General features: G+C 43.2%; 1 protein-coding gene and 1 non-coding gene across 2 annotated transcripts in view; one reads left to right on the top strand and one right to left on the bottom strand.

Moving 5' to 3' along the window:
* Positions 1 to 7,165: 7,165 nt before the first annotated feature.
* TRNAC-ACA (transfer RNA cysteine (anticodon ACA)) lies at positions 7,166 to 7,237 on the bottom strand. The gene has a single exon. It is a non-coding gene; the product is annotated as a tRNA-Cys (tRNA).
* A 13,944-nt stretch (positions 7,238 to 21,181) lies between these two features.
* Positions 21,182 to 25,360, top strand: part of ZNF366 (zinc finger protein 366) — a 62,187-nt gene continuing 58,008 nt past the window's right edge. The window contains exon 1 of the mRNA XM_005889336.2: positions 21,182 to 21,372. The gene's annotated coding sequence lies outside the window, so the exon portion shown is untranslated. The remainder of the gene's footprint in view (positions 21,373 to 25,360) is intronic.

Here is a 25,360-nt window from a genome sequence, read left to right as displayed (position 1 = left end):
GGCACCCGGGCTTCAGCAGCCGTGGCACGGTGGGCTCGGCAGTTGTGGCTGCCAGACTCTAGAGCACAGGCTCAGTAGTTGTGGCGCATGGGCTTAGTTGCTCTGAGTCATGTGGGATCTTCCTGGGTCAGGGATCAAACCGATGTCTCCCACATTGGCAGATGTATTCTTTACCACTGAGCTACCAGGGAAGGCCTAAAAATACATTATTGAAATTAATTTCTTGCTAATGTGGCCACTAAAAAATGTTCAGTGACATACATGGCCCATATTTTTAGCTTGCATTGTATTTCTTTAAAAAATTTTTTTTAATTTAGTTAATTAATTGTTTTTGGTTGCATTGGGTCTTTGTTGCTGCGTGTGGGCTTTCTCTAGTTGCGGTGAGTGGGCTTCTCACTGTGGTGGCTTCTTTTGTTGCAGAGCACAGGCTCTAGGCACATGGACTTCAGTAGCTACAGCATGTGGGCTTAGGGGTTGTGGCTCGTGGGCCCCTAGAACATAGAGGGCTCAGTAGATGTGGTATTGTGTTGTATTTCTATTCCCATTCCCAAGTCTGGAGTCATTTGGAAGCAAGGACTATCCATTAGGATGCTTCAGTGTTCTTATGAGAGAAACCTCAACTCAAGTGGGGTAAATAATAATGAGGAAACAGTCTGAGGCTACAAGTGCTGGGGTTGTTAACACAGTGGTCCAGCGGCTGCATTAGGACTGGGGGCTTCGCACTTTTCCACTTTACTTTGATCTGGCTCAGCTCAAGGAGAATATGCATCTGTGGTGGTCCCCAAAGTCACATGCACACAGTTTTAATGTCCAGAGGAAATAAAGGGGAGGGAGTGGTGACTTGTCTTATCTCTCTTCTTAGGCGTGAGGAAGTCTTCTCCAGACGTGCCCTCCCTTCCCACCTCTGCCACGCTCTTATGTCCGATGGACCAGAATTGGGTAACACAGTTCATGCTGAGCCACTCACCAGCTAAGTAACTGGATACTTCATGGCTTGAAGTAATGTGGGCTGAGACATCTGTTGGAAAGAGAACCAGGACCAGGACAGGAAGAATGGCTATTTTGGACTAAATAAGAAGCCCTGACATTCTTGGACAATTCAGAGAGAGGGCACATTTCTCACAAGGGTCTTTATACATTCTGCTATTCCAGCTGAGCTGATTTAGTTTGAAACATGATACAGCTGCTGTTTTATTTGTATCCTCAGGCTACTGAAGTTTAATAAGTATGTTTACATAAATATACCAACAAAGCAAATAAAATCTCATAGCTCAATGTGGTGACATGGAGAGAGCACTGTATCTTCATCAAGTGAAAGTCACTCAGTCGTGTCCAACTCTTTGCAACTCCATGGAATTCTCCAGGTCAGAATACTGAAGTGGGTAGCCTTTCCCTTCTCCAGAGGATCTTCCCAACCCTGGGATCGAACCTAGGTCTCCTGCATGGCAGGCAGATTCTTTTACCAGCTGAGCCACAAGGGAAGCCCAAGAATACTAGCGTGGGTAGCCTAGCCTATCCCTTCTCCAGTGGATCTTCCTGACCCAGGAATCGAACCAGGGTCTCCTGCATTGCAGGTGGATTCTTTACCAACTGAGCTATCAGGAAAGCCCTATGAATGGAAAACAAAACATTAAAAAAAATGCCATACCAAAGGGTTCAGGACATTTTAATATGGAGGGGGAAATGGGGTGGAGGGTGGTTTCCACACCATGCAGCAATTTTGGGAACACCAGCTTAGCGTCCTGCAACTTAATTCTGACACTGTGAACTAGAAGATAGTGTCAGATCCCACCAGTTAGGGGCTCAGGCTCCGTCCCACAAGACTGCCCCCACATTGGTGTCAGATAACAACTGAAAGTCCAAGTTGTCACCTGTGCGTCTGGTTCGGAAGCTGCTGCTTAAGGCTCAGAGGTTCCCTTGACCCCCTATTCAGGTTCAATTGATTTGCTAGAGTGACTCACAGAATTCAGGAGGAAACCAGTTTACTTACTAGGTAACTGGTTTATTATAAAAGGATCTGGGACTTCCCTGGTGGCCCAGTGGTTAAGACTCTGAGCTCCCATTGCATAAAGCATGGGTTCCATCCTTGGTTGGGGAACTAAGATCCCACATGCTGCTTGATGTGGCAAAAATAAAACGAAATAATAAAATAAATCTCAGAAACAGCCAGATTGAAGAGATACATAGGGCAAAGTTATGGGGAAATGCTGAGGACCTTCCCTGAATCTCCATGTGTTCCTCAATCTAGGAGTTCTCCGAACCCCAGCCTTCTGGGGTTTTATGAAGACTTTATTACCTAGGTAGGATTGTTTAAGTCATTGGCCATTGGCCTTTTTTTTTTTTTGAGGAAAAAACAAAGACAATTTTTTTAAATTGGAGGATAATTACTTTACAATGGAGAAGGAAATAGCAACCCACTCCGGTATTCTTGCCTGGAGAATCCCATGGACAGAAGAGCCTAGAGGGCTACAGTTGATGGGGTCCCAAAGAGTCAGACACAACTGAAGTGACTTAGGATGCATGCAATTACTTTACAATGCTGTGTTAGTTTCAGCTATACAACAATGTGAATCAGCTATAGGCATGCCTACATCCCCCCTGCCCTCGAACCTCCATCCCCCAGCCCCATATCCCCCTCTAGGTCCTCACAGAGCACCCAGTGGTGCTCCCTGTGTTATATCGCAGGTTAGCATTATCTGTTTTACACAGAGTAGTGTATATATGTCAACGTTAGTCTCTTGATTCAACCTCCGTAGTCTCCACTCCTCTGGGGGACGAGGGTGGGTTAGAGAGTGGCACTGAAATTTCCAGCCCTCTAATCACATGGTTGGCTTCACTGGCAACCAGCCCCCAGCCTTAGGTGCCTCTAAAGTCAAATCTTTAACATAACAAAAGACTCCTTTTGACTCACATCTCTTCTGAAATTCCAATGGTTTTAGGAGCTCTGTGTCAGAAACAGTGTTGAAAGACCAAATGTACGTATTTCTTATTACAAAGCACAGTATCACTGATACTCAGAAACTAAAGGAAAAATCTCTTTCTAAAATTAAAAATAGCAAATGTTTGGAAAGTTGAAGTCATGGGGCACGTGGAAAGTAGATTCTGTCAAAGTTCCTTTGTAAATGGGGCTAAGTGAACTGTGCATCATGGTGGACCAAGTTTTCTGAGTTAAGCAGGGTGCTGGGGCAGTACCTCCACAAGGGAACTGGGACTGAAATAACTCAGCTGACCATTCAGCAATGGCCAGACAGGTTCCACTTGCCCAGTGGGGCACAGACTAGAACTGGAGTCTGTCTAAGGTAAGAGCCACTACATGGTAATACTCAACCGTTCTGATCAAAGGACCTGTGGCCATTCAGTTCCCAGGTAGTCCTAGGATTCATGTCATTCTCAAGGTCAGCCCCAGGGATTTGGGGCTTTAAGTAGGCCTAGGGTCTCCAGATTTTTTTTGTGTAGTGCCCACTCCCTACACCCACCCCACCATTTGAGCATATATCTCCAAAATGTCTGTCTAATTATACAAGCAAGCAATCATATCAATTCACTATAAAACATATGCAAAAGAAATTTTTTAAGGATAGAGGAAAATGTAATAAACCATGCTTTAAGGTTTCATGCTAATATAATGACCCTATTTGATCATGAGTAGACATCAACTGATATTAATTGAGGTTTTCATTGATGTTGACTTCAGTTCAGTTGCTCAGTTGTGTCTGACTCTTTGCAACCCCATGGACTGCAGCATGCCAGGCCTCCCTGTCATCACCAACTCCCAGAGTTTACTCAAACTCATGTCCATTGAATTGGTGATGCCATCCAACCATCTCAACCTCTGTCCTCCCCTTCTCCTCCTGCCTTCAATCTTTCCCAGCATAATGGTCTTTTCAAATGAGTCAGTTCTTGGCATCAGGTGGCCAAAATATTGGAGTTTCAGCTTCAACATCAGTCCTTCCAGTGAATATTCAGGACTGATTTTCTTTAGGATGGACTGGTTGGATCTCCTTGCAGTCCAATGGACTCTCAAGAGTCTTCTCCAACACCACAGTTCAGAAGCATCAATTCATCAGCGCTCAGCTTTCTTTATAGTCCAACTCTCACATCCATACATGACTACTGGAAAAACCGTAGCCTTGACTAGATGGACCTTTGTTGGCAAAGTAGTGTCTCTTCTTTTGAATATGCTGTCTAGGTTGGTTATATCTTTCCTTCCAAGGAGTGAGCGTCTTTTAATTTCATGGCTGCAGTCACCATCTGCCATGATTTTGGAGCCCCCCAAAATAAAGTCTGCCACTGTTTCCACTGTTTCTCCATCTATTTGCCATGAAGTTGATGGGACCAGATGCCATGATCTTTGTTTTCTGAATGTTGAGTTTTAAGCCAACTTTTTCACTCTCCTTTTTCACTTTTATCAAGAGGCTCTTTAGTTCTTCTTCACTTTCTACCATAAGGGTGGTGTCATCTGCATATCTGAGGTTATTGATATTTCTCCCGGCAATCTTGATTCCAGCTTGTGCTTCATCCAGTCCAGCATTTCTCATGATGTACTCTGCACACAAGTTAAATAAGCAGGGTGACAATATAGAGCCTTGACGTACTCCTTTTCCTATTTGGAACCAGTTTGTTGTTCCATGTCCGGTTCTAACTGTTGCTTCCTGACCTGCATACAGGTTTCTCAGGAGGCAAGTCAGGTGGTCTGGTATTCCCATCTCTTTCAGAATTTTCCACAGTTTATTGTGATCCACACAGTCAAAGGCTTTGGCATAGTCAATAAAGCAGAAATAGATGTTCTTCTGGAACTCTCTTGCTTTTTCGATAATCCAGCGGATGTTGGCAATTTGATCTCTGATTCCTCTGCCTTTTCTAAAACCAGCTTGAACATCTGGAAGTTCATGGTTCACGTATTGCTGAAGCCTGGCTTGGAGAATTTTGAGCATTACTTTACTGGTGTGTGAGATGAGTGCAATTTTGCGGTAGTTTGAGCATTCTGTGGCATTGCCTTTCTTTGGGATTGCAATGAAAACTGACCATTTCCAGTCCTGTGGCCACTGCTGAGTTTTCCAAATTTGCTGGCATATTGAGTGCAGCACTTTCACAGCATCATCTTTCAGGATTTGAAATAGCTCAACTGGAATTCCATCACCTCCATTAGCTTTGTTCATAGAGATGCTTCCTAAGGCCCACTTGACTTCACTTTCATTGATGACATAGCATATTTCAAAAATACAGATTCAGTCTTTTAGTATTTTTGGCAGATTTCTTTGCAGATCTGATTATTTTGTTTTTACTTTGTAATATGGATGAAAGTGTAGGGAAAATGTCAGCTCTTCCATCTTCTTGTTCTTTGCTTAAGCTTGCACTATTAATATTCTATTTAATTTGTAGTTTTTTGGCAGGAATATTTTTAAGCCAATTGTTTAAATTGTTAGTTGGCAGCATACACGCTGTACAATGTTACAATGTACTGAAAGAAAATGAGGCAGGATGGTGTAAGGGTGAACCCCTTCCCATTGTGGAATTCCCAGTTTTCCCTCAGGATAATTTCAGCTCTGTGCTGTTTGACCATCTTATATATGGACCAGGTAAGAGCACCAGTGTCATTAGGTATATTAAATGTTGATAAATATAAATTTCTTATGGAAGAGGATAAATAGAAATATCTTTGAAAGTTCTACCCAGCCTTCTTTAGAGACCAGTGGGTTGTACTTTTTCATTTGCTAATTCAAGTTGGAGATTCTGGTGGGAGTATGAATGGTTGTTTAAAGGATGTTTGTTGTTGTTCAGTCGCTAAGTCATGTCCGACTCTTTGCGACCCCATGAACTGCAGCACACCGTGTTTTCCTGTCCTTCACTATCTCCCAGAGTTTGCTGAAACTTACGTCCTTTGAGTTGGTTTTTATGCGATGTTTAACTAAGTCCTTTTCACCTATAAATATACCATTTCTATATGCCATCTCAGGTATCTTCTTGCCCAGTAGCTGCCAAAGGCTTAAGAGAATTCAATTTTGTCTCAGTAGAGGGCGTCCCTTCCTTCTAGGACTGTAGCAAGCCCTTAGCAACAAGAGGCTGTCTTTAGACCTGGGACCTATGAAAAGAGGCCATGAGAGCAGTCTGTGTATCTGTAAGGGCTGAATGAAGTTCACTCATTATTCATTTCCTGCGGGGACTGAAGTCCAGAGAACTGCTCAGAACTACATGACTGGCTGATGACTAAACCCACACCTGAATTCAGGCCTGCCACCCTCTGTCCAGTACACTCTCGAATATTCCTCACAGCCCTCTGATGTGTGCTTGTTAAGCAATAGTAACACTAGCCCATTTTTACATAACGTGATTATTGATATAGTTGAGTTTTAATCTATCATCTTATTTCATGATTTCAGTATGTCCAACCTCTTCTATGATTCTTTTCTAATTTTTAAACTTTGTGGCTGCACTTGGTCCTCTAGGTATGAGCCAGCTTTCTCTAGTTGCTGCGACTGGGGGCTACTCTTCACTGGGGTGTGCAGACTTCTCATTGTAGTAGCTTCTCTTTCTGCAGAGCACAGGCTCTAGAGCTCAGGTTCCGTAGCTGCGGCATATGGGCCCAGCTGCCCCAAAGCATGTGGGATTTTCCTGGATCAGGGATCAAACCCACGTCCCCTGCATTGGCAGGCAGATTCCTAACCATTGGACTACCAAGGAAGTCCATCTTCTGTGATTCTTTGTTTTCTGACTTCCTTTGGATAATTTTTTTCTCCTGTCTCTTCTTCCAGTGTTAGATTAAAAACTATTTTCTTAATATTTATTACTTTGTTTTTAACTTTGGATTAACTTCTCTAAGTGAAGTGAAGTCGCTCAGTCATGTCTGACTCTTTGTGACCCCATGGACTGTAGCATACTACTCTCCTCCGTCCATGGGATTTTCCAGGCAAGAGTACTGGAGTGGGTTGCCATTTCCTTCTCCAGAGGATCTTCCTGACCCAGGGATTGAACCCAGGTCTCTCACACTGTAGGCAGACGCTTTACCATCTGAGCCACCAAGGAAGTCCAAAGTGAAAGTCAAGTCGCTCAGTCATGTCTGACTCTTTGCAACCCCATGGACTGTAGCCTACCATGCTCCTCCATCCATGGGATTTTCCAGGCAAGAGTATTGAAGTATGTTGCCATTTCCCTTCTCCAGAGGATCTTCCCAACCCAGGGATCGAACCTGGGTCTCCTGCATTGTAGGCAAATGCTTTACCATCTGAGCCACCAGGGAAATCCAACTTCTCTAAGTCTAGTATAAAAAATTTTTTTGTATATATTGATCTTTGCCATTGGCCTATGCAATTCAGAAATATAAGAACACTTTAATCTCATTTAACCACATCTCAATTCATTTGCTATTGTTGTCAAAATTTTAAATTCTATATAATTTTACAATTCCATAGATACTTTGGTTTTTGCTTTTCATATTTTCCTTTATCCCAAACTTTACATCTGGATTATTTTACTTTATTTTGACATACATCTTTTAGAATCTCCCAAACTCTCTCGTTTAATAAAGTATTCATTCATTTTTATTATTGAGCAAGTGCTCTCTCTCTCTCTGTATATATGTGTATATATATATATATATACACACACACTCAGACTAGAAACAGAATTCTAAGCAGGCAGTTGCTTTCTTTCTGCATGTTGATAATACCATTTTACTGTCTTGTGATTTCCATTATTGATTTTTAGAAGTCAACTATCAATTTAACTTTATATCTTTGGTACCATGCCCTTTTCCCTATGGTTGCTCTTTTTAAAAAAAAAAAAAAAAAAAGACCTTGCTGAGTCCAGCTCCCCGCGATACAGGACCCGGACGCACCGGCGGCGCGGGCAGCCTGAGCCCGCGGCACACCCAGAGCCCCGCGGCGCACCCAGGGCGGAAGTCTGGTTGCTCTTAATATACAGTGTATATAGAGTTGTTTCTTTGACTTACTATGATTTTATGTATCTGAGTGCATATACTGTATAGAAACAATTAGGCTTCTTGAATCTATGGACTGATGTCTTCCATTAGTTCTGAATATTCTCAGCTATTATATCTTAAAAAACTATTACCTTTGGCTCTCTCTCTTCCTCAAAAGTAAAATCTTACTCAAACAAGAGTCTCTCTCTTGCTTTCTTCTTCAAACATAGCAAGGTGGTTTTATAGTTCATGGCTAACGATCTCAGCAGATATTAACTCCAGTGCTTATGAGCCTATTTTAAAATTTCTGTTGTTTTTGCTGGCTCATGCTCAATGTGTTTTGTTTCCCTGTATGACTCGTGATTTTTGACAGTGTGTTGGACATTATATTTCAAAAACTATTTGTAAGAATAATTTGAGGCTTAGCATGATAGCATCTTCTTCCAAAGAGGATTTTCATTTGCCTCTGCCAGACACCTGATGTCCTACCAGTCTGGATCCATCTCAAACCAAGTTCAAGGCTTGAGCTTCCAGGGCTCACCCAGATAACATACAGGCAGAAGGAAATTCAGTGCAGAGATTGGTTTACTCATGATTCACCTTACCTGAAGCTGCAATTCTTTGGGACCCTAGTTTAAAGTGGAGGCAGTTTATTAGAATTTCTACCCTTGTTATGTTGCAAGTCTCACATTTTGCTTCCTGGCCCCAGAAATTTGTCAAAAGTGCAGCTCAGTTTTGCAGCTATTTCTTTAGGACTTCCAAATGCTCTGAGAGAAAAATCAGATTTGAATATCAGTCTTGTTCTCCGGGTTCTTTTCTTCTTGATTTTGACTTTAAACTCCTCACTATTTTGTCAACATTTTGATGCTTTTAAGAAAATGTTTTTATATTTCATACAGTTTTTAAGGTTTCTTTAGTGGGAGGGTTGACCCAAATTCCCTGGTCATCAATTACAGGGAGTAAAAGTTATATTTTTTTTTTATTTATCAGAGGAAAGAAAAATGTTCAGTCTTCTATTTCTAATTCACACTTATCAGTTTGTTAGTTCCTATAAAGCACTTTATACATGACAAAGATGTGCTATATCCTGTAGAACCAAAACTACTTTGTAGTACTCATCCTTTCGAAGAACCCAATATAATACGATATGAAATGGCCCATAAGACAATTTGAAGTCATGACTTCCTCTGGTCTTTGAAATTCAGTCTGATAAACTTGCTGCACCAACTCATAAGAAAATGATGGAAGATCCATTGACCCATATATAACATACATACAAAATACCATAAACTTATCACAGGCAATTTCTTTTCCCACTGACTGAAAGCCTTTCCCTCTTTTCCTGTCTCTTTCAAGTGTTTCCTCTATCTTCACCATGTCAACAAGGCCTTCCCTAAAGATCCTATTTGAAATTGCAAACTCCCCCTTATTCCCATACGTCTTAATCTCCTGCTGTCCTCTTCTCTCCATCACTGTCCACTATCTTACACACTATATATTATATATCCTGGCTATATTCTTCACTACCCCTCCAATCTTGATAAATCTGCTTAACCTCTCAAGTTTTTATTCTTCTAGATATAAAAATCAGACCAAGAGAATTATCCCACCATTCATCATATGTATGTTTCACAGATGAGTGTAGTGATAGATTAGAAAGTGATTCTAAAAAAAAAAAAAACAACTATTTTAATAACAAAAAAGGAGAGAATTCTAGAACTGAAAATTGCCATATCAAAAAAAAAAATACTGTTTGGGCTTTACAGTAATAGAAAGAATAGGAAAAAAAAAGTAATTAGTGAACTTTAAAATAGTTCAGTAGAAATGACCCAATATGAAGAACAGAGAGAAGAGAGATTAAAAAAAAGAAGAAGAAAAAGGGCAGATCTGTAGGGACCTGTAGACATTATCAAAAGGCCTAATATATGTGCAATTGGAGTCACTAAGAGAAGAGGAAAAAATGGTGCAGCAAAGAATATTTGAAAAAAAGAGAATAGATTGAAAATTTACAAGTATGGAGAAAGAGATGAGCCTACAGACTTAAGAAGGAGCGCAAACCCCTCATAGAATAGATTTTAAAACACACACACATATGCCCAGACATATGTCATTTGACATTTAGTCAAATGGCTAAAAACTGAAGTTAAGGAGAAAATTCCTGAAAGAACCCAAATGATTTTGTTATAGACTCACTCATTCCACCCCGGGTAAAATACTTCAGTTAAATTTTAGTGGACTTGGAGTACTGGGGGAAACTTTTCAGTGGAGAAGAAATTGCTGCTTTTCTCTATAGCACATCCTTTATGTGAGAAGCTCGTTGATATCGTGAGGGTTAGATAGATGGAGGCTGGTGGATGGAAAGATTAGCAGCCCTTCATTTCAGTCATGGTTGGGTAAAGTCTTCTGGAGGGAGAAGTATGCCACAGGCTCTCTGGAAGACATAAAGATTTTGACCCAAATGACTCTGAAATCAGGGAAAGAGAAGTGAGATCCTCATGGTAAACTTGAGAATGGTCTGACCAAAAAGTCTAGTGCTTCTTGAAGCCAGGGGGATTTTTGAAGTGGAATTAGAGGAAAGAAATTTGGGGGAAATGGGAAAGACCCAGAAGATTTTGATTATTTGACAACACTTATTTCCTTACCGTTATTTTCTTCCTTTCTCTCACAATTTAGTCTAACCTTTCTTGGGGTGGGTAGGTCTCATGAGAAAGCGCTTGGAAAAATATGAAGGCTAATTCTTTCTTTCCCCTTTTACAAACAAATCACACGGTTCTGGAGGTAGTTACAGAGAATTCCATTTTCAGGGCAAATGGGGCCTCTTTAGTTACTGAAGGATGATTTTAATGACTGAAAATAAATGAGACCACCAAAGGTTAACCCAAGGCTTGCTGCTTGTCATTTGCTGCTAGTATTTTCCATATTAGACTGGAAACAAAGTCATGATCTTTTGCTTGTGATGTAAGCCTCTTTTCCTCCTTTTGTTTCCCGTCTCAGTCATACCAGCCATCCCTCATCATCTTCGTGTTTTAGGAAGCAACATCCTTAAGGAAAGGAAGAGCCGATGAAGTCCAAGAAAGAGTTGAAGGCTGTTTGCCTGACGCGGAGGCAAGGACTCAGTGTTGGTCCCAGGGCTGCTCATGGAGGGGAAGGTGCATCTCCACTGCATCATGGCAAGTCTTCCAGACCTGTCTGCAGCTCTTCCTGTAACCAAGAGGCCTTTTCCTGTGTTTAAACTCACCACCAATGGCTATCCTACCAAAGGTAAACAGCAGCGGTCTAAGCAAACGGCTCTTTTCCCAAAAGAAAGCTTTTAACTTTTCTTTTGGAGGAGACAGAAGACGGTTGTCTGAGGACTGGGTGGAGGAGGAGAGAGGAGACATGAGACCAGAGGAAAGCCAAGTGACCCCAAACCCTGCCCTGCGTGTTTTTTCTTTCTTTCTTTTATTATTTCTCTCTTCACCTCCCTCATTATTTTTGGCTAGCTCTTTGGTGCCCGGCGCCTTCTATTCCCCGGCAGTTGCTTTGAACATCAGTCACATCAGGTCAACTGCCAAGCTGTGAGCCTCTGGTCACACGGCTCTGAGGCCTCCAGTTTGACAGCTTCAAAGTGCCCCACACGTGGTGATTTGCCTCCTTTGGGTTGGATGTTAAAAGAAGGGGAAGCCTGTACAAACTCATGACACCACTGGAATTAAGGCTGGGAGATTCTATCTCATTTTGCAGAAAAAATCATGACCAAAGAGGAGAGCTGGGGAAACCACTGCCAGGCCTTGTGGCCAGTTAAGTGGAAGGACGAGAGGCGGGTCTGCTCGTGTGTAGACCCGTGGGGCTCTTTCCAGTCCTTGAGCTTAAAACTGTGTTTCTCAAGGAGTCAGCCTGCCTCCAAAGTGCCTCAGCGATGGTGACATCTGAGATGGGAGGGAGGGAGGGAGGAGAATGCTTAATGGATGGAATCTACCCTCCTCCTCAATGGAGTGTCTTCTCATTGCTCTCATTCATTCATTCACTCATTCATTCATTCAGCTAGTGTCTATTGAGCAGCTTCCATGCGCCAGTGACTTCCAGACACTGGAGACACAGCAAGGAACTAGCAAAGTCTAGGTTTTCACGAAACTTACATTTTGTTTTCTGTGTTAGTTTCTAAGTAAGATTACTTTTCAGTCAAAGGATTCTATCCGTTTTTTTCTTTCAAATAGAATAAAAATCTTTCCAATATCTAGCTTTTGAAGCATTACCTGGACTCGTCTGACACTCACAACATTAAGTAGAGATTGTGCTACTACATAAAAAAAATTAGCTGCTGATATTCCAGCCTCTAACAATTTAAAATCTCCCAAGAAAACACTCCTAAAAAGAGAACTTGCCCAGAGGGTATCACTCACTGATGAAAGTGAGAGAGAAATAAAGATACAAATTGATGGTATGGATGGTGAGGCAAACACTAATAGTCCATTATATGACTACCATGGGTCACGGGTATATTCACTTCCCAGGAATTCCATGTAGCATACTATAGGCATGTGGTCTTTTAACACTGCCCACTTTGGTGGTGGGTGGAGGTGAGTATAGCAATCAGTTAACAGCTTTGATGAGTTTCAAAGTGGGATAGCCACCAGCAAATATTCCCATGTGGGAATTTTGGTTTGAAAAGTTAAGGCCTAAAGTTGTAAACAGCAGCCTTCCCTGCTAGTGTATTATTACTAATTATCTTTTGAGGTATAACAAATTACCCCAAAGCCTGTTGCTGTTTAATTGCTAAGTCATGTCTGACTCTTTTGCAACCCCTTGGACTGTAGCCCAGCAGGCTCCTCTGTCCATGGGATTTCCCAGACAAGAATATTGGGAGTGGGTTGTCCTTTCCTTCTCCAGGGGATCTTCCTGACCCAGGGATCAAACCTGCATCTTCTGCAGTTCCACCAGGGCAGCCACCCCAAAACTTAGTGGCTTAAAAAGCAAATGTTACCTCACAGTTTGTATGGTGTCAGGAGTTTGAGAGACAGACTGTGCACTAAGTCGTGTCTGACTCTTGCGACCCCATGGACTGTAACCTGCCAGGCCCCTCTGTCTATGGGATTCTCCAGGCAAGAATACTGGAGTGGGTTGCCATTTCCTTCTCCAGGAGTTTAGGGACAGCTTAGCTGGATGGTTTGGCTCAGGATCTCTCATGAGGTTGCCATGGCAGAGGCTTCAGTCTTCTGAAGGCTTGACTGGGCTGGATGACCCTTTGCCAAGGTCCCTTCACATTTAAATTTTACTTTTTCATGTAGACTCTTAAATAAATCACATTTCACTATATATTTTAAAAGTAAACCACCGCACCATTGTCACACCCCAAAGACTGATGATTCTTTAATATCTTTTAAAAATAGTCTGTTTTTAATTCTAAAATGTTTAAATCAAGAAATTTCACTTTAAAATTCATATTTTCAGCTTATTATTTTTAAAAAAATTAGATGATCTGGTCACATTAGGCTTCTGTTCTTACATGGTCACAAGCCACTTTATATGTGTCATGGACTATTTTTTCATGATTCCCAACACACCCTATTATGTTACACATGGGGTACTGGTTAAATGAACTTGTTCAATTCATTTAATATTTGAGTTTATCCCTGGTCTGGTCCAAGGAGGCTGAAAGATGTGGCAATGGGGATGAAGAAGGGAGAAGCCTGACCCCCGGTGTGAGTTGGATCCCTGAAGATTAAGAAAGAAGACAGGCTACAGAAACCTTGGGTCTCACCTATGTAGTGCTGTAGAGATGACAAGGATAACCATAGAGATCTGGTTAGTATGGTCTTAAAAGCCTGGGTGGGCTTTCCTTTGACAGCATTTGGCACTGAGGGTGTAGAGGCACCAGCAGAACCAGGCATATCAGAGGGGACCATGAATCAGCCAACACACACCAGGGCTTAGTGCTATTTTCTTAGGGCTGTGAAAGTCCTGGGTCTGGTACAACCAAAGGAAGGGTGTGAGGACCATGGAAAATAATGACAGAACTTTAGCCAACTTTATCAAGGAAAGGGAACTCTAATCATGCTTAATGTAATGTATAAAAATGAAGTTGTTTCTTGTCTCTTGTGTGCTCCTGAAACATAGGATCTCAAGGCACTTGGAGAGAGCCTGTCAGTAGAAGAATAGACCTATATGATCACTCTGGAGGAAGATTGTGGAAAAATGAGCCCTACTGAACAATGGAAGTGAGTATTGGAGGAGGGTGGTTGCTTACCTCCAGCCTAACAAGAAACCACAGGTGCTTTTTAACACAACTACTGCCACTCCCCAACTTAAAAATGATTATGTGTATGCACGCACAGTCGCGTCTGACTCTTGCGACCCCACGGACTGTAGCCCACCAGGCTCCTCTGACCATGGGATTTTCCAGGCAAGAATATGGAGTGGGTTACCATTTTCTACACCAGGGGATCTTCCTGAACCAGGGATGGAACCCCTGTTTCTTGTCTCCTGCATTGGCAGGGGGATATCACTGAGTCACCTGGGAAGCCCCAACTTAAAAATACTCATTTGCTGATATCAAACATTTGGAGCTCAGAACTCATTTTTCTGTAGAAACCATGTGTTCCTTAAGTCCACAGGCCAGCTCTTAAGATTTAGTCCTGTAACTAACTCATAACACTACCCATCTACTCTGCTTCACAGACTTTCCTTAGGGAATTTCAGCCTGAGTCCTAACGTGGAATACCTAGAGTGCATTTTCCCCCAGCCCTAGTAGCTCAAACGCTGAATTCTGCTGCATCTGTCAGAGTCACCCCTCCTGGGCCAGCTTTGAGAGTGCCCCCAGCTTTTCAGTAGCAGCACTGGGTGTGCTAGAGCGCCTGTCACCAACCTTTTTGGCACCAGGGAGAGGTTTTGTAGGAAACGATTTTTCTATGGATGGCAGGGTGGGGGGTGGGGGGTGGGTAGGTGGTTCAGGCAGTAATGCAAGCGATGGGGAGTGATCTTGGGAGCAGCAGGTGAAGCTTCGCTCGCACCCTCTGCTCGCCTCCTGCTGTGGGGCCCGGTTCCTAATGGGCAGCAGACATCTGGTCCATGGCCTAGGGTTAAAGACCCCCGTGCTAGAGGAAAGGAAATTCTGTTGGGCAAATATTAGGAAACGCAGGCACGGGGCTACACATGAGGACAGTGACGCCAAGGCAAGCAGACAGGAGGCCGGGTGGAGCAAAGGCAGGTAGGTACTCAGCGACGGAGGCTCTGGAGATAAGGGGTGGAGTGGGGCACGGGAGAGGGTGCTGCTGTTCACAAGTGTGGATCTTTCATAAGCCAGCTGTTCGTGTGCCAGGCCATGCCTGTATTCACTCCCCAATAAACTCTTGTCACCCAGCATATCAGCGTGGCTCTCAAACCTCTCTAGACACTAACACAGCCACCTGCAGCTCCTGACAGCCCTTCTGTCCCAGCCGCATTTAGACTAGACTTTACCACTCTCCACCTGCTTCCACTCTTGCCCTCCGCGAACCAGTCTTTGCAGTGACCCACATAGGCTTTCTGAAATGCAATCTGAGTATGTCCCTCTCCCATGTGAAATATTTCATGCTTCCCATCCCTCTGAGGATCAAGTCCAGAATCTGAACTCGGACCCCCTGGCTGCCCCTTGCAAGACTGTTGCCTCCCCAGCTTTGCCTGACGCACGCCTACTCCTTCTTCAGGCCTCCATATATCTTTCATTTTCTTAGGGAAACTTTCCCTGACCTTTTGTCCAGATTTGGTACCTGACTACAAGTTCTCCTAGCTCTTAGATTTCCTCTTCAGAGCGTGGACTGCAATTTTAATTGTTTAGATATCCAAGTGTGTTTTACTAAATTAAAAGTGTCTCTCCTCTGCCAGGAAGTAAAATTCACATGTACATTGCCCATACCTGGCAGGGGGCCTCTGGTTCACAAGACAGGCTCACTAAATAGTGGAGAATGCGCCTTTGTGCCATACGTTTTTGCCTTTTCTACTATACAGCATGTTCTCCAGTTCGAGAGACCAAGTTTTACTATGTGACAGGCAGTGTTTATTTAGAGGGCAGGGTAAGTTACCTTTTGTTGAAATAGGGCTCTGAGCCAGAATTCCCTGGGTTTGAAATCTTACTAATTATGTGATACTGGAAAGTAGTGTAATGTCTCCACGCTTCAGTTTCCTCATCTATTAAACAGGAGGAGGAGATAAAGGGCAAAATAGCAGCGACTTCAGTGGGCTGTTGTGATGAGTAAATAAGTTGTGACACGTAGTTGCTTAGGAAAGACTTGGCACGTGGTATGTGTTGGAAAGACTTTAGCTCCTCTTCTTCACTCCTAAGACTATGAAAAACGGGTGTTATATCAGTGTCCCTACTTCTCAAATGAGGACACTAGATCCATCAGTTCAGTTCAGTTCAGTCGCTCAGTCGTGTCCAACTCTTTGCGACCCCATGAATCGCAGCACGCCAGGCCTCCCTGTCCATCACCAACTCCTGGAGTTCAATCAGACTCACGTCCATCAAGTCAGTGATGCCATCCAGCCATCTCATCCTCTGTCGTCCCCTTGTCCTCCTGCCCCTATCCCTCCAAGCATCAGAGTCTTTTCCAATGAGTCAACTCTTCGCATGTGGTGGCCGGGGTACTGGAGTTTTAGCCTTAGCATCATTCCAAAGAAATCCCAGGGCTGATCTCCTTCAGAATGGACTGGTTGGATCTCCTTGCAGTCCAAGGGACTCTCAAGAGTCTTCTCCAAACCACAGTTCAAAAGCCATCAATTCTTTGGTGCTCAGCCTTCTTCACAGTCCAACTCTCATATCCATACATGACCACAGGAAAAACCATAGCCTTGACTCGACGAACTTTGTTGGCAAAGTAATGTCTCTGCTTTTCAATATGCTATCTAGGTTGGTCATAACTTTCCTTCCAAGGAGTAAGCGTCTTTTAATTTCATGGCTGCAGTCACCATCTGCAGTGATTTTGGAGCCCCCAAAATAAAGTCTGACACTGTTTCCCCATCTGTTTCCCATAAAGTGATGGGACCAGATGCCATGATCTTCGTTTTCTGAATGTTGAGTTTTAAGCCAACTTTTTCACTCTCCTTTTTCACTTTTATCAAGAGGCTCTTTAGTTCTTCTTCACTTTCTACCATAAGGGTGGTGTCATCTGCATATCTGAGGTTATTGATATTTCTCCCGGCAATCTTGATTCCAGCTTGTGCTTCATCCAGCCCAGCATTTCTCATAATGTACTCTGCATATAAGTTAAATAAGCAGGGTGACAGTATACAGCCTTGACATACTCCTTTTCCTATTTGGAACCAGTCTGTCGTTCCATGTCCAGTTCACAGACTTTTTTTTTAGCAGCTTGTTAATAGTCCTTAATAGCATCATTTCATGCTACAGAGAAACTAGAAAGAAAGAAAGAAACAAATGCTCTCAAGTTTGGGGAGTTGGGGCTTGGAGGATATTAGGGCTTGGCAAGACCAAGAAAATAAATCAAAGGAACAAAGGAAGTTTCAAAGCAGCTTCAGGCGCGGGCCTTGGCTCCCTCTTTTGCACGTTAATCTAACACGTGAGAAGCCGGCACGAGGGAGGGCAGACTCGGTGGCCATAGAATCTGGAGGGGAATGGCGAGAACATGGAACATGACTCAGAGCAACAGGAACTAGCATCTCCAGGTTGTAGCAGGAAGTGAGAACCATGACTCCCAACCTGTTCCAAAGCTCCTCCGGAGCTCTGCCAGCATCTCCAAAGACATCACCGTGTCCTCAAACTGAGTCCACTTGAATTCAAGAGAAAAATCCATGCCATGTGTCCCATGTGAGAGGAAGTGGGTATAAAGAAGCCAAACAAAGGGCTGTGAATCACTGGAGTGGACATTCTTCCTGGAGAGAGGGGAGTCCTGCACCAGGCTTTAAAAAGATATCTGGCAGGGACAGGAATATTCCTGGCAGCCTGCTGGTAATGGCCCCAAAATAGAAACAACCCAAATGTCATCTTCAGTAGAGTGGATATATAAAGTGTGGCACCGTCACAGAGTGAAGTACTCTCCAGCAAGACAGGGACTGAGCCACACTCAACAATAGGGGTGAATCTCACAAATGTAATACAAAACAGAAGACACAGTTCAATGCCATTTGTTATGTAAACCATGTAATATGTATCTATGTCAGGTTTGAGAACTGAGGACTGTGTGACCCTTGAGGAGAAGTAGAGGAGTGGAGGATCACAGGGATCTCATATTAGGTTTCTCTTAATCAGATGCGTTTGTTTTATAAAATTTCACTGACGTGTATGCTTACTTTTTTGCATACTGTTCTGAATATACGTGTGTGGGCTCAGTCCCTTGAGTTGTGTCCTACTCTTTGTGACCCCATGGACTTTTTGTGACTCTTTGCCAGGCTCCTCTGTCCATGGAATTTCCCAGGCAAGAATACAGGAGTGGGTTGCCATGCACTCCTCCAGGGGGTCTTCCCTACCCATGGATCGAACCCATGTCTCCTGAGCCTCCTGTGTTGCAGGCAGATTCTTTACCTAATGAGTCATCGGGAAAGCCCATTCTGAACTTTTCTTATATTTCAAATCATTCTTCATTTTCCCACCCTCTATGGCCAGGGGTTGAATGAGTCTTGGGGTAAATAGATAGCCCTAGAGCTCTGGATAACCAGCAGCTGGGAAAGTACCAGTTAGGATGCTTCAGAAGTGGGAAGCCACTTTGAGTAGAGCCTGTGTTTCTGCAGCGCTGGTTCTGAGTCTTGGGTCACTGGTTTTGTCTCACTGAATTTTAACCTTGGTGTTTATCCTTGTCCCCTGATGTTATAGTCCTCTCTAATCGAATGATCTCTGTAATAGCCAATGCAATGTGAGCTCACCTGCTGGGTCAGAGGCCAGCCCATAGTCCACTTCCTACCCATGCCTTTCCTCAGGTGTCTGCAATACAAACATCCATTCCTTTCACCCCCCTTCTGAGTCTAAATAAATCCTGAGGTGGCTGGAAAGGAAGCTTCACCAGCCTGTGACCTGATGAGAAATCTCTCCCGTGAAACTTGATGGGACGGACTTAGGAGTTTCAGCTTCTAGACACCCAGTGGGTGATGTTACAAGTATTCGAGGATCATCTTCATATGATTGACAGAGCAGGGAAAGAGAGAGAGGCCCATTCTATGAATCTCACAGGAGGTGACAACGAGCTACCTGAATGGAACAGCTTGGCACAGGCAGGGCTGAGAATCCTCTTGAAAAACCATGACTGCACAGGCCCCATCCACGCTGTCTGTGGCAGGTCAGCTGGCTTGGAGAAAACAGCACTCCTCCACGTGACAGTCCTCACATGCTGCGGACCTGAGAGGGAAATCCTCTGGATTCTGACAGCGCTCCTGGGGCTCAGCCCTGGCCCAGCCCTGAGGCTGCCGTGGGAAGAGAGCCTGGAGAGGCTGCGTGGTGCTGCCATTGCTTCTCCAGGGACCAGAGAGAGCTGCAGCCTGAACGCCTGTGTTCTTCTCATCCCCCGTGGCCTCTGCTGACTGGAGCCTCAGAAACCCAGCCCGGCCTTTCCCTCTTTCTCCTCACTCACCCGCTCCTCACTCCCTCCCGCTTACTTCCACATTTTATTGGAGAGCAGAGCGCTTCTTAAACCTCACAGTCACCCAGAGTTTGTTCCCCAGTATTGTTACTGCTCTACAGGAATCAGTTCCTATCCCTCCCATTCTCTCATGCTCTTCTCTCGCTTTCTCAGATTCTCCTGCTTGTGTTCCTTCCCATGTCTACAAAGGCAGGAGAGAGAGGAAGGCCAGCAGAGGGCAAAGAGCACCAGAGCTGAATCAGGAGACAGAGGAGCTGTTTGGGTTTGGTCACTGATGTGTATGACTTTGGGCAAACAGTACATTCTTGTCTGGGCACCAGTGTTGTCATCTGTAGACGGAGTTGGGTGCCCCCAGGGCAGAAACCCAATGCCACATGTTGTGTCGGTATTGGTGCCATGAGGATGCAAAGAATAAGTCTGTCCTGGCTTTTACAAACTTACTGAGTAATGTCATATTCTTTATGACACGCACACACACACATATATTCAGATAGAGAGATAAATTGATAGATAATTACTGGGGGGAGAAAACTGGATAAATGAAGGATCTTATAGTCCACTGAATCCAATAAAATCTTGCAGAGAGAATGAACCAGATTCATCCTTTCCTTGAATCCACTTGACCTGCTCCTTGTGTTCAGGTGTGGCGCTCCACCCCAGTTTTTCACCATTGATTGAAATAAGGAAGCACTTCAAGCTGGTTTTTTTTTTTTTTTTTTGCCGCCACAACGATCTGCGGCTGGTTCCTGCTTGTGGCAAAAAAACGATCTTAACCAGATGATTGAAGGGCATGGGATACACAACACAAATCAGAACTGTAAACCAGGCTTATTCCTGAGTGAAACACACCCTAAACAGAGCTTGCACTCCCTTTGCACTCCTAGGACCCCCTAACTGGGTAAAGAATAGTCCCACCATTATCTAGCTCCTTGTAGTCAACCTCCCATTCCTTTTCAAACTTTGTGGATGACTTACCTAAGGCCTGTGCAATATTCTGAAGACAAATTAGAAATCACCTTCTGGTTTTTCCAGAGGTGACTAAATCCAAAGAGCGCTAGGAAAGTAAAGGACATGAGGACATGATGATGTGAACAACAGTTCTGAGATAACTATGTCCAGCAGCAGTGTGGTGAGTTGCTGCTGCTGTTTTTCATCCATCAGCAAAGATGAAATCTTGGTCCTCTGCAAGAGGCTCAGCGACCAATGCATACATCTATTGTTTGGTCCTGGAAGAACGGAAAGCTCTAGAGTCAGGCTGAAGACTTGCAGCAATGCTGATGTTTCACAGAGCCCAGAGAGAGCCACACATTCGGGCTGACCTGTGCACGCCCGGCCTCACAGGCTGCGGGTTTGCCTTGGTTAGCATGACAGACCGAACTTTCCCTCCATCAGAGTGGACGAGACGGATTTGTTCCCCTTTCGTTGTGTCTTTTCTGCAAACTAGATGCCAGGCTGCAAGCTCAGGAGAGTCTGCCTTTCTGGAACACCATTTGTTTGGACAGGACAGGCCAGTAAGGCTTTTCATCTCTTTAAAGCTCCCAGGGCAGAGAGCATATTTGAGGAATTCCTTTTTTCAAAGTTTTTTTTTTTTTTGCCCCTTCCAACATTTTGTTTAAGAGAAAATGAGATGTCTATCTTCTGTTTCCTTATTTTTTTTCAGGAAAGCAAAGGGTTGTTGACTTCCTCCCTCTCCCCTCCCTTCCTTCCTTCTTCCCGAAGGTACTCATCTGAGAAAAAGAGAACGAAGTATTGTTCCTGTTCTCTTTCTTAAGTCATTCGAAACACTGTCCCTGCGAGTTCTTTAAGTTCCCTGCAATCTGTACACAAGGAGGGAGAAAGAGAGGGAGAAAGACAGAGAGACAAGGGATCAGGTAAACCTCGGGGGCGGCTGCAGCCACTCAGACTCAGGAGCTGGTAAGTTACCCACGCAGTCCTTTCTACTTCCATTTCAATGTCCCTGCGATGGATGTTGCTGTGGGCATCTTCCACAGAAAATGCCTTACTGGGTGTAATCCTTAATCAAAGGGTGTGACTGAAGGATGGCCCAGAATTGAAGCGTGTATGTCTTTTTTTTTTTTTTTGAGTGAATACTGATGTTCTGCAGGGTTGAGCCTGGCAGAACTGGACATAGAATTGCACTGGGCTAAGAAGGACATTGTGTTAAATCTGAATTTGGGCACAGATAAGCTGGTGGGTTAACCAAGAGCCACTGGAGTGCCGTGTCTCACTGAGAATTTGCTCTTCCTCAGTGCTGTGTCCTGGGAGCCTTCTCAGGGTGTCTGTAAAGAACTGTGGTTTGCTCTGGGGATTTTGTTACCCATTGTCTCGATGGAGGTGCCTGCTCTTGTTCTTTCCTTTTCATTCAACATCCCCTGCCTCAAAGAGGACTGTTAATTTGTGACTGTTATTCTGCCTCACTGAGGCAGGAGGAAGAAAAAGAAGAGAATGTCACTTTGAATTGTATTATAAGCAGGGGTGGGGTGTGCTTATGTGTTCAGGCTCCACATGTGGGTTGAGTGTAAATTTATTATCCACTGTCAATTGAAGATGTCATCTGCCACACAAAAGAGGGCAAAGATTTAGGGGCAAGCAGCTTTAATTTTGGAAAACAGCATGCCTGTAGGATAGGGAGATTGAGATCGATCACTTGCGTCAGTAAGAGTGAAAAACCCAGCTAAACACTGAAGAATGTTTATTCAGTGCCTGGTTTTTTAAGCCTCAAATAGAATACAGCAAACCAGTCAAGATTATACACACAATTAATTTTTAAAAGTCTATCTTGCTTCCTTTAGATTCATCAGAAAGTATAATGTTACAAAGAACTCATCATGGCAAGCCACAAGGGAGTCAAGATCACATTGTCAAAAATAGACCAGCGAGGTTGCTCTGAAAGACTGTGTATATTTACTAATATTAATCATCCAACCCAGAGAGGTGTTGAATGGCCGAAAGACAAAGGACAGGCAGAGGTTTTTTCTTATATTTATTTCTATGAAACTTACTGATTGAAGTCATCTGGGATGTGAAGAGTGTAATAAAATTAGCTGTTCTCTCGTTTATAAATTAATTTGGCCGGACTATGCATTAACCATGCTCAAGTAATTAATCTTTATTTAAAACTGAGCCATCTTAATAGGAGTAAGAAAATATGATAAAACTGGACTATTATGTGGGTTTTGTTCCATTAGTCAGACTTCTTTTTTCTTCTCCTTTTTCTCCAAGCGACTTTCCTTAGGAGCACTATAAAATGAGCAATGGGAAAGAGGTATGATAGCGTTTTCCTGCTTGTGGAGGCACAATTATACTACTAATAATTGAAAGTGGTTTCTAGCTCCCCTCCCACCTACCCTTATTCACCCTGTTTCATAGATCTTCAGGTCAAAAGGTAGCCGGGACCGATCAGCTTGGGCATTTTTTTTTTTATCTTTTATCAGCAAATGTGACTCAGTAGAAAACTCAGGGCTGCAATTTTTCGTGCTTCTTTCAGTTTCATTTTTCCTTGATAATATATTTAATTTTATGCCCAGTTAGAACGACATCAGAGGATACTATCTCATTTGGGTTATTGAATAAAAGCATCAAATGCAACACAATACGAAAAAAAATGACAGCAGAGTCACACTGACAAGTTAGGCAAAAGGTGGATCTGCCTTTGGCGCAGAAAACAGCCCCTCCTGAACCTGTGTCTCCAATGTGGCCCAAGATTAAGGAGCTCAGGGTAGGTTCTTTACTGTAAAAGAAAAAATACATATTCAGTATTTCCATTTGAGTTGTTAAGTCATTGCCATGAGAATGTTGGATACTGGGGGAAAAAATGCAGCTCCCTAAAGAAGAAAGTCACTGACAAGCTTAGCCTAGTTGCTACCAATCTGTCTTCACTCAATTCCAAGGAGTGAGTTGGTATTTGTGGAAACTTCCAGTGTGTGATTCTTACTCGGAGTCATCAGAGGCTCTTCTGTGATATCATTAAGGAAACTCCAGCTTGAAATGAGCCAGAATTTGACACACAGAAGGTTGCATTAATTAATTTGCGCCAAAGCTGTACATATAACTAAACCATAAATTTGCTGTATAAATGTTAAATCATGTTAGCATGTGTCCTGTGGGCTGATATGTGAATTAAATGCGAGCAAGCAGAACATCAAAGCACAGGCTTTGTTGTTATCCAAATCTGGGTTGAATTCCAGCTTTGTCGCTTACTGTCTGACACTTATTTTGGCCAGGTAATTAACTCCTCTAAGCTGCAGTTTCCCCTAACATAAAATTGCATCTATGTAATCGAGTTGTAGTGAGGATTAAACAAGATTGTTTATGTAACACAATTAATACAAAGTGTGGTAAATAGTAGGAGTCAACCCATGTCAGATGTGATTTTAAAGTCTTATATTAATACTTAAAGGTACTGTCTTTTGAATGCAGAGAGTAGAATGTATACACTATAATTTGTATCAGATCCTTGATCAATACTATACCAAGAGTCTGTCAAAAAAAAAAAATCATCCCTCATAGCTTTGGAGTTGGGCACACATTGAGTGAAGCTATCCTGAATCCCCAAATCTTGCAAAACAAAGGAAAGCAGAGTTTAATGTTTTGATGTTTATCTCTGCTGATGGCAGAAACAGCCAGATTTCGCCTCATTAAAGTGCCAGCTGTGTTCAGCAGAGGAGGGAGTAGGGGAGAGCTTGTCTTGGGATGAAAGCCTGCAGTTTTCATCATGAAGAGACTGCATGGTGTTGTGGACGTTTCATTCTCCCTTTCACCCACTTCCCCAAGATCGTGAGCTCTGAGTTGTTGATGACCTTTTCCCTGGCAGTGGAGGGCTAGAGACTTTTTTTTTTTTGGAGACCATTGTGGCAGTTCGTGACTCAGCCAGAGACGAAAAGATTTGAAGGGACATGTTCTCCTCACAGTAAAGACTAAGCACACTCAGTGACCCCTCTCCTCAAACATTTTAGCGGCAAGCCACCGATCACCAATAAAGAGAACACGGGTGTCACTACTGTGGGTGTGCATGTGTGAGAGAGAGAGAGCTCCAACTGCTATTTTTCTCTCACTCTAAACTTTAAAACCTACATGCTAGTTAGTCTATCCAGTAATAATGATACTTAAACTTAGTTAAACTTCCCTCTCCACTTTACCAGAGCAAAACACAACCACAAAAACGACCAGAAATCGACCACCAATGTCCCGAACCGTTGAGGCTCCTTTGTTAGAGTCAGAGGCCCTCATACAATAGAGACTCACTTGGAGAACTTAACCTTTGGAGAGTAGATTGCAGCTGTGTTGTTCTACCCTGAAGTGCAAAACAAGCGTCTTCTCAGGTGGCTTAGGATAAGAGAACAAAGACCAGACTGGAGTCAGGGCGCTTCTGCCAACCTCTGCTGCCCTCTCCACGTATGACCTGACAGGTCTGCACTTGCTTGGACCTCGGTTTTCTCTGTAAAATGATGAAGTTGGATGACACCAGTGACTCTCAAGGGCGACTGTGTGTGTGAGTGTGTATTAGAATTCATCTGGGACTTGTTCACACTCTTCTGCCCACTGTACTAGATGATCTGTAAGACTCTCATGCTGACATCCTGTGATTTTCTAAAATGGGTGATCACTGTTTTGTTCTATCTTCTTCAGGATTGCATTGACGTTAAAATGTATTTTTACATTTTTGTTCTAAGAACCATACTTTTAAGCATAATTCCTATTCGGCATTGGTTGTTCTCTTTAGAAATTAGTTTCAAATATATCAATTGTTATTCTAGAAGCTGTTAGTTTTATGGAGTAAGGAATATGCAACCAATCTGATCAATATTCTATAATAACATATATTATAAAGAGCAATTACTTACAATTATAAATATTGGAATTCTATATGAATAGTGCTTTTTGATTTATGCATTTATATATT

The sequence above is a fragment of the Bos mutus genome, chromosome 20 (genome assembly GCF_027580195.1).
Source record: "Bos mutus isolate GX-2022 chromosome 20, NWIPB_WYAK_1.1, whole genome shotgun sequence".
Lineage (NCBI taxonomy): Eukaryota > Metazoa > Chordata > Mammalia > Artiodactyla > Bovidae > Bos > Bos mutus.
The sequence above is the reverse complement of the archived record's forward strand: the minus strand, read 5'-3'. Positions and strand labels throughout refer to the sequence as shown.